Source organism: Meleagris gallopavo, chromosome 5 (assembly GCF_000146605.3).
Source record: "Meleagris gallopavo isolate NT-WF06-2002-E0010 breed Aviagen turkey brand Nicholas breeding stock chromosome 5, Turkey_5.1, whole genome shotgun sequence".
NCBI lineage: Eukaryota > Metazoa > Chordata > Aves > Galliformes > Phasianidae > Meleagris > Meleagris gallopavo.
Genome location: NC_015015.2, coordinates 39159261 through 39173728, shown reverse-complemented (window position 1 = coordinate 39173728; position 14468 = coordinate 39159261). Strand labels below are relative to the sequence as shown.

General features: G+C 37.3%; 1 protein-coding gene and 1 long non-coding RNA gene across 9 annotated transcripts in view; both read right to left on the bottom strand.

Annotated features, from left to right (window-relative positions):
- Positions 1–12668, bottom strand: part of LOC109367838 — a 35137-nt gene extending 22469 nt beyond the window's left edge. The window contains exons 1-2 of the long non-coding RNA XR_002115335.2: positions 12583–12668; positions 12336–12500 (exon numbers count right to left, since the gene is read on the bottom strand). This is a non-coding gene — a long non-coding RNA (uncharacterized LOC109367838). The remainder of the gene's footprint in view (positions 1–12335; positions 12501–12582) is intronic.
- Positions 1–14468, bottom strand: part of NRXN3 (neurexin 3) — an 896531-nt gene that overhangs the window by 375439 nt on the left and 506624 nt on the right. The gene's annotated exons all lie outside the window — the stretch shown is intronic.

Genomic DNA, 14468 nt, shown 5'->3' with positions numbered 1-14468 from the left:
GAAATACATGGTTTCTAGCTGGACCTGACAAGAACAATTATGGCCAGCATGTAGAAATGCAGAGAAAACCACTGCTTGCCAAGATTGCTATGCCTGACTTTTGTTTCCTGCAGCAGCATAGTAAGCACCACAGTCCTGATGGCTGGGACTCACCTGTCTTCACATTGGCCTCTATCTGGGAAAGTCAGACCTCCTTCAGAGGCTGTGGGGGCATTTCCAAGGCTGGATTCAGCTGGTCTATTTTAGATGTCCATTTTTGAAAAAAGGCAGGTACCAAGCCAACATGTTCTACACGGAAACTTAGGCTGGAAATCCAGATTTAGATGTGTATCAGCATTGTGTACATGCATACATCCTTAAATGAAGGTATTCCAATATTTCCAGATGGGAAATGAGGATTCAGACAACTTCAAATAAAATTAATCAGTTGAATTGAAATTTTACAGAAAGTCTCCTATATCTTAAAAAGGGAAGCTTGTATTCCATAAAGACCAGCAATGATGACATGCTCCTCCAAATGCCTTCCCTTGCATTACTGCATACTGCCAGAAGCAAGGCAGTACAGAATCTGTGCTGTGTTCCGCACGCATCAGAATGTTTGCCACCAAATCTAGAGTACAGTGGAGCTATTGCAATCTGTCAACAAAAAGGCTGGTTATTACCTTAAAACCTCCAACAGCAAATTGAGCTTAATTCCAACAAGAGACCATTACAACTCCAGGACCCAGATCTAAGCCAATATAGATGAAAGTTAGTTTGACAAATCCAGCCTTATTGTTAGTTCAGTGAAAGAAAGGTCGTTAGTAGTGACTAATCTGAACAGTCTCTTAGGGAAATGTAGAACTTAATTACCCTGGTGTACTATTCAATGACTTCTCTAGACATACCACACATTGAAAGATACTTGACAATGTGGGTGCTGGCAAGTTTGTGTCATCACAAGCTTGGGACAGGCATGTTAGTAATGAATTTGATTCCTGCCTCCCTCTTTCCTAAAGTGCATTAGCTGCTATGGAAATAGTACCATCAGAACAGGCAGGGCAACTATATCAATTCCATGCTTATACTAAATCACTCACCTCCTATCCAGAGCTCTAGCTAGGTCTACCCATGGCATATTAACTAGTTGCATATTAACTAGTCCAGGACCACCACAAGTGGTCTGAGATATGTTTATACAGAGAACATAACTGAGAGAAACATTAATTTCCTTACTCTTGATTCATGGTAAGTTTCTTACACACTATAATGTGAAGAAGACAGCAAACTGTGCAGCACACACTGTTGCACCAAATAACAATGTGGTTTTCAGTTAAGGAAGCTTAAGGAATACCTTCCTGCTACAAAAATTTAAGAATCCTTCTTATGAATTACAGTAGCACTATAATTCATTTAATTTTGTTTCTTGCAGTTCTGCTTTTGAAAGGATGCTACAATAGATGCTACCTCAGCTGGATTAAGAGACTCACAGAGCAGCCAGACTTTTACATCCTGTTGCTGAACATCATTTACTAAAGAAGATTGACATACAAATACAACAAAAATCAAACTTTCTTTAACACAACAAAATAGCTAATTTCTAATCTCTATCATATTTCATATTCTCAATTAAAATTTTTAGAGAAGAGCAATGAAACAAGAACTGCCCTGCTCAGTTATATCTTTTTCTGTATCTTAAAGCAATAAATACCAAATGTTTGCAGCAAGATGTAACCAATTCATTTCAATCCTATTACAATATAACCTGCATTTTTAAATTCTTCCTTATCTCAGTCTCCAATCATGTGATTTGGTAAAGCTTAAAAGGATCTGAAATATTCACCAAATTTTAAATAACTTTGAAAGCTATAAAATAATAAATAATAATAATAAAAGAACATAGTTTTCCAACAGGAATGTACTTGTGATCTATTTACCTTACCCAGTTTTTCTTGGCCTGCATTTATTTGATAAATGAAGCATAAGTTTTGTGCCATCATAAGGAAAGCAACAGTCTGAATCTCTTGTGAAAGCCAATAAGTGAAATACCTTTGCCTTAGTAACCATTGGGGAGGCCAAAAAGAGTTGAGAAATCTCTGCAAAATTTCTACGAAAAAAAAATTGTAAAATGTAACTTACTAATTTATGCAATGATAACTATTGGCCTTGGCACTCAATCTCCAAAATCATTTTTGCTCTTTTTGCAATAAGCAAAAACTGCCATCAGTATTTCAATGAAGAACAGGCAGGCCTCCGTTTCCCAATACATATCCCAATACAAAGCAACATCTTTGTTGCTGAAAAGAGTCTGATTTCTCTTTTTCTTTGAAATAGGGTTAGGGTTCTAATTATATCAAATTAGATATTAGTAAATTACCCATAGTAAATTAGGCCTGACTATATGAAATTGCTACTCAGTTGAAGTAAACTTGGAAAATGAATGGAGGAATACAACATGAATATTAACTTTAAACAAACTGCAGCTGCAGAAGTCAGAATATGGGATAACATGAAGAAGTACAACTAGCCAAAGCAAAATGGGCTTGTTTACTTTTTTCTTCATAGCTAGAAAATTTCAAATGCTAAAAAATCTCTAATGTCAATAACTAAAGATACTCTAGCATGCCTTTTTCACACCTTACAATCAGATCCATGAACTTTAAAAGTTTCTGTAGCAGTGATGCCTATTTTGAAGATGCTTCCACGTTCTAATAATTTAATCTCTAATAGATGAGCATTATGCAGTCATGTGGCAGTATTTGCACTTCACTCTGCATGGATAAGGCAGTATTCTGATGTATGGATGTTGCAGGTTGGCCTTTCAAGATAGATAATCCAGGACAACCCTGCAGCAAAAGTAGGATGAGTACATCTACATCTGTCTACATCTCTCCATGTCTTATTCCTATGTGGTGCCCACAGTTTTTGAGAATAAAGTCTGCAGAGATAATGACTGTAATTTGGAAGGTCTCTCCTTATTTCCCTTTCCAAGCCAACTTGCTGAGGTAGCACTAATTACAGAACAAGACTTCAGCTCAGTGGTCCTCACGAGCAGAGCTGCCTGCTCCGGAAGCTTAATTTCCTGCTTCTTGACCTTGGAACAGCAGGGACAAGGGAAAAGAAGGAACACATCCGACAGTTGTTGCAATGAGGATGGCAAAGTGGCCTCAGGGTTTAGGACACAGATCTTGTCCTCAGCTCTATTTTATGCTGGATGTCAGCTATGGACATCTCACAAAACCCTTCCTTGGATTTGAGTTTCTTTGTCTCTTAATGGGGATGATCAACTGCTTTGAGATATTTGGAAGACAAGAAATGGAAGAAATTCTTGTAGTATTTCATTATTAAATATAGGACTAGACAAACACCTCCAAATTTTGTTATTATTCAGATAGATAAATATAGAGCTGGTTGCACTGAGTCCCTTCTGTGTTTTCCTTCTGTGAATGTTATAGCAAGTGACAAGCAATGTGGAATGAGGAAAAAAAAAGAGAAAGAGGTAAAAGGAACAATTTTAAACTTGTATAAGAAACTGTTTACAGAAAATTAATTTTGACTGTTAGTTTATTTGCATTTGAGGCCTGACTTTAAGAGCTACAGCTGTCTTATAGAAAAAAAAACACAATGTGATTTTACAGTAAAAGTAATAAAAAGCCGATTCTAAAGTTTGCTGAACTCTCCTATATTCAAATCCCTGAGTAGCTTCCTCTTATATGACATCTGAAGAATCTTATTTCTCTTCAAGAAATTAGTGTTGTGTATAGCAAAATAAAAATACATCACACTTCCACAGGAAACTAAAAATAGAGATTTGCACCAAATGCACTATTACTGGCCAGGAGTCACTGCTAAGGTACAAACTGAGCAGGGCAGTCAAATCCTAAAAGCTTAAGCAGAATAGCATAAATTGAAGAAAGAAGTGGGTCTAATTATCCATAAGGAAGATGAGGAGGCAACATCTCTACAAAAAGGATAAGGGAAGAGTATTTTTGCTGACTAACTTAACCTTTCAACTGCACAGAGCCAGAACCAGGGAGTCAACAGGAGGTCTTCCTTTCTGCCATCATTGAACACTGAGGGCAGCTCCATCACAACCAGCCCAACTGAAAGGCCCACACCCAAGACAGTCCTGATGACCAGAGAAAGGCACAGTAAACTTCATCTCCAGACAAAACAGAATCAAACTTCCAAGCGATGTTCTTTTGGCTTGGGCCCCTCCGCTTCATCTATGCTAACTGCTTATGACACAGAAGTAAATGGATAAACACATGACTAACTTTTGGAGTCTTGAGATAACTTCAAAAGACCACTGTATACCATTGCAGGGAGATCTTCGCCTACTATTCACTAACAGATCTGAAATATCCCCACTAAGACTGAAAGGAGATTTATAATCGCTTCAAAGCAGTTTTATATCAATGAAGACAGATAGACATTAACATGCTGAGATGACTGGAAACTATGTTGAAATTCAAGTCTTGTTAATTCAAGAAGTACTGCCCAGTGTTACCTCTGTTTTCTGGTTTGGGGGGACCTTGTAGATAAATAAATAAAGCAATAGAAAGCCTATGAGAAGAGCCTAGAAGAAAAGATACATTAGCATAAAACATCATTTTGTACAAATGACAAAAAGGTCAGGAATGAACACAGAAGGACTCCTGTGTTTTATTCCTGGATCTGCTACATCTTAAACAGCTCACCTTCAGTACATCACTTACATGTTTTTTGCACCTCCTAGTTTATAAAAGGGATAAAGATACTTTTTGAGGTGTTTGGAGTTCTTTAGATAAGAAGTGTTGCACCTAAGAAGGGTTTTACAATTATTGTTATTCCATTGGGCTTACACTTATCAACAATCAACACAGAAGTCCTTCTTAGGAATACTGTAGGTAGAACTTGACTATGATCTTGCAAATGCTCATAAGGTATTTTTGAAAATAATATTTTCCTATGAAACTGTTGATGTAGACACCCTCCACAGAAAAAGAACATCTTGAAATAAAGTTCTAAGAGCATCTCACAAAAGAGCCAGAACTGTAAATGCTCATGAAATGATAGCTTGTTTGTTGCATCACACTGGCATTTCACGACAACATTTTGCACTTTTACTCTTTACTGTGTCATTTGATTAGAATGAGCCTTTGTAAATTCAAACAGAAGCAATTTTATAATAGCTAGTACTTCCAAATTAAAAGAAAAAAACTATTTCATCTTATTGGCAAAGATACGTTTATGTGTGCATATATATACACTTTATATATATATAAAATACATAAATATAGTATATAACATATATATTATAATATGATATATTGTATATATATAATATATATCATAATAATGATAATTATATGTGTGTGTGTGTATGTATGTATATGTATATTATATATATATTTTTTTTAATCTCTGAGTATTTCCATTCTGCAGTTGTTATTAAAAAAAACCCTATAGCATGATAATGCTGTCCTGGTGGCTGCTGCTTGAAGAAGCCAACTCCTATCCAACATCCTTAATGATTACTGACAGGCTCTTTCTAAGCATCTTCCAACATTTTTTCTATATGAAAATACATTAAAATAGGTTTTTCTATAATAATATGTAGTGACATATGACAACACAGAAATATATAATATTAGAAATAAAATTAATACTCCTGACTTCTACTGTGGCACCAGAATCATTTGGAGATGTAGTATTACCACAGAATATGGCAAAACAGTAAGTTTTATAGTAAGATGGTTAATAAAAATGGCAAAGACTAGCTTGGCATCAAAGCTGCTTTCCATTTATACACGAGGCCTCATCTAATCAGCTAGAAAATAACACTCCCCATCCATATCGTCCGATTAACACATATTAGCAGCTGTACCAGAGAAGCATGGGCTTAGCACACTGCTCTGACTACACCAAAATCTACTCAGAGCTGCTAATAACAAAGACATAAATCCTGTTCTGTATTACACAGATACTGCCTACATCATCAGAGTTGCTGAGCATTTGAAGTGAAATGCTACATTCTTCTTTTCTTATGTTTCTTCTTTTAATGATAGGATTTCTTCTAGGTATTTTCTAAAGTAACAAGTTTCCACAGACCAAGTGTTCATTATTGGCACAATTTCAGAAAGGTTGTGGTCACAGCACATTGTGTTGGTCAGAACAGTCACCTTTATCTGTGTTGTCCCTGACTGCTGATCATCTCTGCCTGTTACCTTATTTTTAAAATAGAATCTCCTTGGGAAAACAATCATATCTTTGTTACCCACAGACTATTATAAGGCAGCTGCAATACGAATAAAGAAAAAGCTGTCAAGAACGAACAGAAGCACAGAGGGCTTGACTGACCAGTGAGAGCAATGATCTTTAAAACCCAGATATACCTGGTTTGATGTACTGTGCAAAAGGTTCAATTTCTCAATAATAAAGTTTGCATTTCAGCGTGAAGAGCTTTTGAACAAACACTGCTGGCATTTGTCCATCTAGGAGGTACCAACAGTGTATTATATAAGGACCAAAGATAAAATTAGATTGAGAACAATGTGTAGCATCTTCTAGAGCACAATGACTCACATCCACACATGAGACTGTCAAGCTGGAACACAGTCACATAGAGTGTAAAAACAAGGGCACAGTTGAAAGTACATCTCTATATTCTTTTGCAGAAAATATGGAGAAGACTACAGAGCTAGAGACATGCTAGTTCTCTCTGGCTTATTGATTCCACAGGCCACAGAAATTTATAGATAAATAATATCCCCACCTTATTCCCTGCACTCTGAATACCACCATGCAGAAAGAATTCACAGGGGGAAATGATGACAAAACAAAGTATCCCTAAGAATAGTCTCAAGATAACCTGTTTGGAAGATGAAACCTATTCCTGTAAATAGCATGGCATTTCCATGCTGCTTTCTTTGTATATCATAGCCTGGCAAAGCCTGGAAAATGTGGGATTCTGTACAACTCTTCCACTCAGGAAAAGCATATCATTCCCACTGTGGTACACACAAAGTGAGTGAGATGAGTAGATGTTTGCAACCATCCCATCATTTCAACAAAGCAAGCAACACTGTTTAACCTTATTTCAGCTCCTTCTCCAGTAATTGTTGATCAGCCTTTCTCATTGACCAGTGTAATCAGAGTAAGGAAAGATCACGATTACTTTCCAGTCTGATACTAGCAACTTGAGTCCACAACCACTGTTGTTTTTATAACTCATCAGAAAACACTCCTTCAAACAATTGCTGAGTCCTGACTACTTTCAGTGCCTACAGCAAATACTGTTAGGAGCCACCTCCTGAGCACTGTCAACACCTTTCCATGAATGTGTTCAAAATATGTTTCCGAAATTCTGCCAAGAACTATCAAAAGATGGGGTCCAGTGCTAACACCCAATTGTTATCATCATGCAACAGCTGGTCAAAGGCACCTCCTGAAAGGTGCTGACTCCAGATAGACAAATTACTTGTCTTTATCCGTGATACTTAGGCTAGCAGAGAATGCCTAGAACATGAGAACTATGGCACTGCATACCAATAAATGAGAATTATTCATCCATTTTGTCCAAGAGTGAATAAAAAATTACTAAAATTACCACAACTAACACATCATGGTTCTTATTGATATGAGATTTACTCTGCATCATGTTCAGCTGAAATTTCCTAAAGATTTCTTTTTCCTCATTGTATCTTTTTTTGCTATGGCTCACTGTAAGCAACACTTCTCACTCCTCAATTTTCAACAATTATCTCATCCATACTTAGTCACAAGTTGACTCAAGTTATACATATTTAGTTTGTTCATATGAGTTCACATGCAACTGTTTGACTCCCTTAGGAGATGTGAAAAGCAAGCTGTGCTTTTACAGAAAGGAGAAGGGCGACAGATTGTCCCTCAATGTGTGTGTGTGTATATATATACACACACACATACAGTGTATGTTCTGGCACATGGTAGGGTGTATTTACTGTATGAGGCCATATGCTTGAGGAATTAGAACAGAGAAAAAAAGCCAGTTTCTTAATGTTGTATGTCTACTTTACATACTGTCAAATAGATTCTAAATATATGGGAAACATAGTTCATGAGATTCACAACATAATCCATACAGGATATGCAATCTTATATATGTGTTCAGGAGTCAGATTTGCAAGGAAAGAAGGTGCAGCACTTCTCCTAATCTGTATGAAGACGTACCACTGCTTCTATCTCTTTGCTTTCTAAAATATCTCTCTCAAAACTGAGTAAGCTAAATGTAATGGAAGCATTAACATAGTCCTTTCATTATCTGGATTTACTGGACTAAGTTTTGATCAACTCAGTGATCTCTGCACCACACTGCATCAAATATACAAATATGTCCACAACAAACATGTAGATTCACTCAATGGATAAAAACAGTGTGAGTTAGAAGGCTTTCAAATAACAGAAAATGCCATAAGACGAAAGAGAGAGTTTGGAAACAGAAAATGCCATAAGACTGAGAGCTGTAAACTGAAGCCAGATCAATTCTGATGAGAAATGGGGTTCACAATCTCCTACAGCAAGGCTGAATAATCACTTAAACTACCAAGAAAAGATCTTCCAACTTTGAGTATCTTAAAGTCCAGCTTGGATGTTCTTCTGCAGGTTTTTACTTTTCTAACAAAAGATACAAGATAGTTCCAGTGCTATGAAATTCCAGTGCCAGCTTTGTACTGAAGGTCAGATTCTTTCTGGCCTTAAAATCTAGGAACCTATTACAGCAGTATCAAATTTTATCAGCTAAAAAGTAAACATGAGTGTCTGTCCATGGGTTCTTTTTACATTTTTTCCTCATTTTACTCACTCATTTTGCATACCTCAGTAGCTACTGGAAAGAACCTAAACTAATGCCAAAAATAACTGAATGACCACAAAGAAGAAACAGTGAACATTAACTGAAACAAAATGCCATGGAATAGTAGGTACTGAGTAAACTAGACTTTTCTGTGAATTAATTCAGTTAAAACTAACCTCAGGCTCCCCTCAATACCTATTAAAAATAGTAAATATTTTCCAGTTTTCAGTAACACTGCAAAATGATCTGGCACTAGAAAGGGCTTCTTTCAGTTTTAGAAAATGTAGCTATACTTGTAAACAGAATAAATTTAAATATTCACAAAAAGTAACTAAGACTTATGCTTTCATACCTTTTGTTGCCCGTGGTTTTGTTGAATTAGAAGCTTCTTTTATTCCATTCTGTGATTAGGAGGGAGAATTGTCTGTGCTATTTGACACTTCCTCCATCCCACCAGTGTTTGAGTGGACTGAGAGGAGACTAGTCCCTCAGCAACAGTTTAAAAGTAATGGCCACAATGAATGCATTTATGTCTATTTATCTGTGTCAAGTCTTGCCTCATGGACTTATCATTAAAACAAGACTTGGGGCAATGGCTGTTCTGGGGAAATTCAAGACCAGAATTTGATCCTCTCTTTAGGCTTCTTTATAGATAATAAGACAAATTCTTCTCTGCAGCATCTTCTCTGGAACCTTCTAACTGGATTACATAGCGATTACATAGATTACACAGTAGTCATTTTAAAATGACCAGCTCTCTGATTTAGTTAAGTTATTGTATTAAATTTATTTTGTGAATAATAAATGAATAAATTAATATTGTGAATAATTCAAGCTATTAAAAGGCATGTTAGTCTAGCAAAATGTGAGAATAAATGACTTCACTCAGCATCAAATCATGATGTCTTCCCAAACCATGGATGTCTTAATAGGTGATCTTAAAAATAAGATTCCTCAAAAATAACATATTTGAAGCTCTGGTGCTTGCAAGGAAACCTTATCTACTGCTGTGTTGACACTAGAGATCACTTACACAATATATCTCCTAATATTTCAGATAGCTTCTGCCCACAGTATACTTCTGTAGTCTTGAGAAATGTAACTTCCCGTTCTAAACTGGCTACTGATTCTTTGTGAAACACACTGTCTCTTCCAATTTCAGTACCACCATTTTTCTTGCTATTAACTAGGAATACAATGTTTTCAGTTTCTTCCTCAGAGGCCCTGTGAAGATTAACTCTCAGATGACTTGAGGTGCTTTGATATTCACATGGAAACTATGAAGGACTAGCAGATGTTGTTAACACACTGAAAATTTCTTATATTTCAAAATCTAACTTACTATGTGAAAGAACAATAGAAAAACACCTCATTTTCTATAGCAGATCTCAAATTGAGGATTGATTTTAACCTTCAAGTTTCTTTTAACTTTATTTGGCAAGGAAAGAAGATTGAAAGCAGGAGCTAGAAATGAACTGGAAATTCACAGAGAACCTCTTCTCTGACTTATTAATAACCACTTCCGATCTGCACCACTGACTGCTATTAACTATTATTAGGGCACTTTATCCCACTGGTTAGAAACTTTTCTCCTACTGTGCTGAGCAACCATGGTGTCCAGTCAGCCCATGCATATGTGGGACTCAACACGTAACGTGAAACAAACAGCAACAGTGACAGGACAAAAGGGCCTTTGACAGAGAAAGATTGATGGTGGCAAACAGAGAAGTGTCACAAAGCCAACCTCACGCTTGCCAAACTCCAAAGGCACATTTGTCATCTGTGGCACTTTCTCCCTGGTGCAGGCTGCTTGTCAAAGGGACTAGTTTGAGTGTTCAGCAGGCAAGGAGACGTGGAGGTGAAGAAGTGAAGACATCATTCTTCATTACTCACTTCAGAAAGGGGGAAAGGAAAATAAGAAAGTCGACTACAGTACAGTCTTGATTAACTACCAGACTTGGCAGTGACAATGAAAGCAAGAGAAGAGATAATTTTATTGCTATATACACTGAGTGCAAACACAATTTCTCCAAGAACCATCAGCTAAATGAAGCAAGAATTAGCACTCAGACCTGAAGGCTGAAAACACAGACCTACAGAGATGCCTAGCTCCATGCACCACTGCTCTAGGTCTCAGGCCTTTGTGGTGGACAAACCTCGTGGACTGTCAGCAACTTTGGCCTTCACTATAAACAAGCTCTCGCATATGGAGTTTGTAATGCACAAGACCCATGTAGAGACAATGAAATTCTGATGAGGAAAAATGAAATGGCTACAAAGAAGATCAAAAAACATTTAATGTGTTATTTGCATACAACTCTGATGTTTTTACTCAGACTGATCTCTTCCCTAATTTCAACAAAGACTTTTGTTTGAAAAACCTACCTGTACAGCCAAAGCTGTCAGTAACTGGTCTCTCCTTAGATATTATTAAAAGCAATTTAGAGCGCAAACATGCTAGAAAAGCTACTTATAGCAAATGCCATTATGGCTGTCATATTGTGTGCAGTTAGTCTTCAAGAAAAAATGTAAGTTTTTTTTCTTCCCTCATTGCAAACATAAACTCAGCCTATGATCTGAAGTTTTCACCTTTCCAGCTCATACATCATCTGAAATCAATTTTTGACTTTTTAAACAATCACATAAAATGTGCAAAACCTGAAGGAAGATGTATATTTTTCCTCTCAAAATCGTGCCAACTTTAGTAAGAGTGAAAAATACTTCAAATGTACCTTTATCTATATATCTCTCAGCTCCAAGTCTGAATAAATTATGAATTGCTTTCATTAGTATGTATTTGAGTAAAGGGGCTTGAAATCATATTCCATAAAATCATAAACCATCAGGTTTCAATCACAGTGGCAGTTACTGGAAACGACTTCTCCCAAGTACATTAGTAGTAAAATTGCTTTCAACAGTGATTGAGTGGGATTAGACCAACCAATGACAATCACAGGTAAATGACTGGTCATTTCCCCAGTACATAACAAAGCCTAAATACCTAGAGGTCTAGTGCTGGTGAAGGATTCTCTCTAAGCATGCATCTCTCTAAAAGTACTAAAAATAATGGAGTCAGAAATAGAAGACCTGGTGTATGAATTACATATTTTCATGAACCTGGAACAAGGAAAATTGTCTGAATTACATGGTCTGGATGAGGGTAGCTTACCCACCAGTGTAGCCTCTCCTGTTCTCCCCTCTCCTATCTATAGATCCAGAGAGCTTGGACAACAGAAAATTACACAGGTATTCAATGCAAGTACACTTTTTTTTTCCAGGAAGAATTAGTCAATTTCAGAGTCAAGCTAAACTTCTTTCTGAAGCTTTGTAAATCATTACCCTCAGCACCATTTTCACGTAAAATTACAGTACCTGTTTTATTAGAATTTCTCACAAAGCAAAATCCGAGTGCAAAATCCTGTGAAGGATGTAGATTTTTGTGCACTTTTATAACAGTTTTAATTTTTCCTAGTTCTAAATTACAGCTTAAGGTGCAGAAAGGACATAGTACTACCAGGAACTTGTCTTTTCTGTGACATACCTTATTCATTGATCCCCTGCAATGGAAGCCCACTCCACTTCAAATCCATTTTTCATGGTCAGTGTTTCCCAGTCCCTCCCTAGAACTGAGGCCTCAGCACAGCTCTGAAGATCTGCATCATCCTACCCCCCACTGCCATCAACTCCACTCTGAAAGCACCCAGATCTGTTCTCAAACAAAGAAAAAGAAGTGCGCCTTCAAATCCTGAATGGGTTTCCCCTTAACTCCTCCCTGTAGATATCCATACGCTGCCTTTTCCTCCTAAGTCTCCAAGTCACCACCGCAATCCTTCTTGCTGTCCTGCCAATGAAGCCTTGACAACACTTCCTCTTACATCATAATGCCATCAGCCATTATGAGTGACATCACATCTCATGGCTTGAACATACAAACTACCTTCAGTTTCAGTTTTGGACAAAATGTAAGAAGTTCTTCCCTTATCTGATGCACTGTACATTTGTATATAACTTCTTCTATCAGCTGGAGTAAGAAACTCTCAGCTGTGTCATAACTCCTCTCCTTGGATGCAGATTCTCTGTTAGTTCAAGCATTAAGACAAGTATTTTGAATTTGTACATAACAAAATATATGATTTCTGCCTCACCAATCTTAGGGTCTAAATCTCGTTCTTGCTATTACTGCAGAGCCCTGAGATGGACAAACCATGCAGGAGAGCACTAGCCTCTGGCTGCAGATCTGTTGTATTTCTGTGTTCAGATAAAACAGACCTGACCTTTTTCTGAGTGCTTGGTCAGAAGTTGTCACAGTATAGCTTAAGCAAGGATGGGATTTCTATGGGTTTTATACACAGATTGTTCTATAAGTAATGCTGCCTATTTATTTCCATGGAAACTACAACAGATACAAAGAATACAACCACAATCATTGATAGAGCAAATGCTCAGCTACAAAACACTGTTGTTCAGCATACTTACCACCATTGGCTATGTGTTTTCACCAGTGATGAAGAAGAGCCTGCACACCATGCTCATAAAAATGTGCACTACGGAAGGTGAACCACTGCCATCGTCACCCCTGCTGAAACATACCACCCACCACCTCACTGTGCTTATACTCACTATTTGTTCCATAAACCTTCAGTCAATGAACGTCAGTGAGTGCAATTTTTTCTGTGTGGAGGAATTCAACGACACATCCACATGATCATTTCAGATGCCATTTTGTCAAACTGCCTCTCTGCTGCCATCTGTCACACAGCAACAACATATAATGAAATACTGACAGAAAAGTTCTGCCTCTACTGCCATACCACCAACATCCACTTCTGACATCATGGGCCAACTTAATGAAGTAGAAGGCACTACTTTCAGAACAGTGCTCACAGAAAAGGTTAAAAGTATTTCCATATCAGAAAGAACATATATAAACTTCTGCAAAAATACTGAGTGGATCTTGGCTATCCCTTAGTCCGGGTGTTTAAAGAGAATGATCTCCCTATACCATGCTTACCTGCAGTTCTATCATGTAGAGAGCACATAAATCTGTATTTTTTCTACCAGGTGCCAAACTCCAGGGGACATAGGGTGAAGAAATGCATCCCCCTAGATTCAATACCTGCAAAAGCAGCACCAAAGTCTTGTCATCTAGTGTGTGTTCAGTTGTATTTCCTCATTCTGGATAGGCTGGTAAAAAGTATGGATCAGATGTTTAATGTTTTTAACAGCCACCTAACAGTACAATCAATACTGCCAAATGCCATGAGCTATCCCTTGTTAATGTCCTCACATTAGGGGTGTCTCTGATTTAAGATACGTTTAATGGCTTCCAGCATTTGATCTATACACTTCACTTGTCTAAATGGAAAGAAATAAACATCTTTTAACACTGTAAAAATATACATGGGCTGTACAACTATAGAAGAAGCACAGTATGAACACTGGGGCAATGGCTGCAGATTAGAGTCACATTCATCGCTGTTCTTGGCTCTAATTAACAGACAAAATCACAAAGATCTAGCATAGAAGTGGGAGTGAAAGTCAGGAAATCAGAGAATGAGAACAAGGACGAGAGCAACTTTCATGTGACTTCTCACATTTAAGGAGTGATTAGGGGTGCCATATATATGAGGACTGCAAGAAGGCTCTGATTTTTCCTATCTGGGGATTGTGCAAA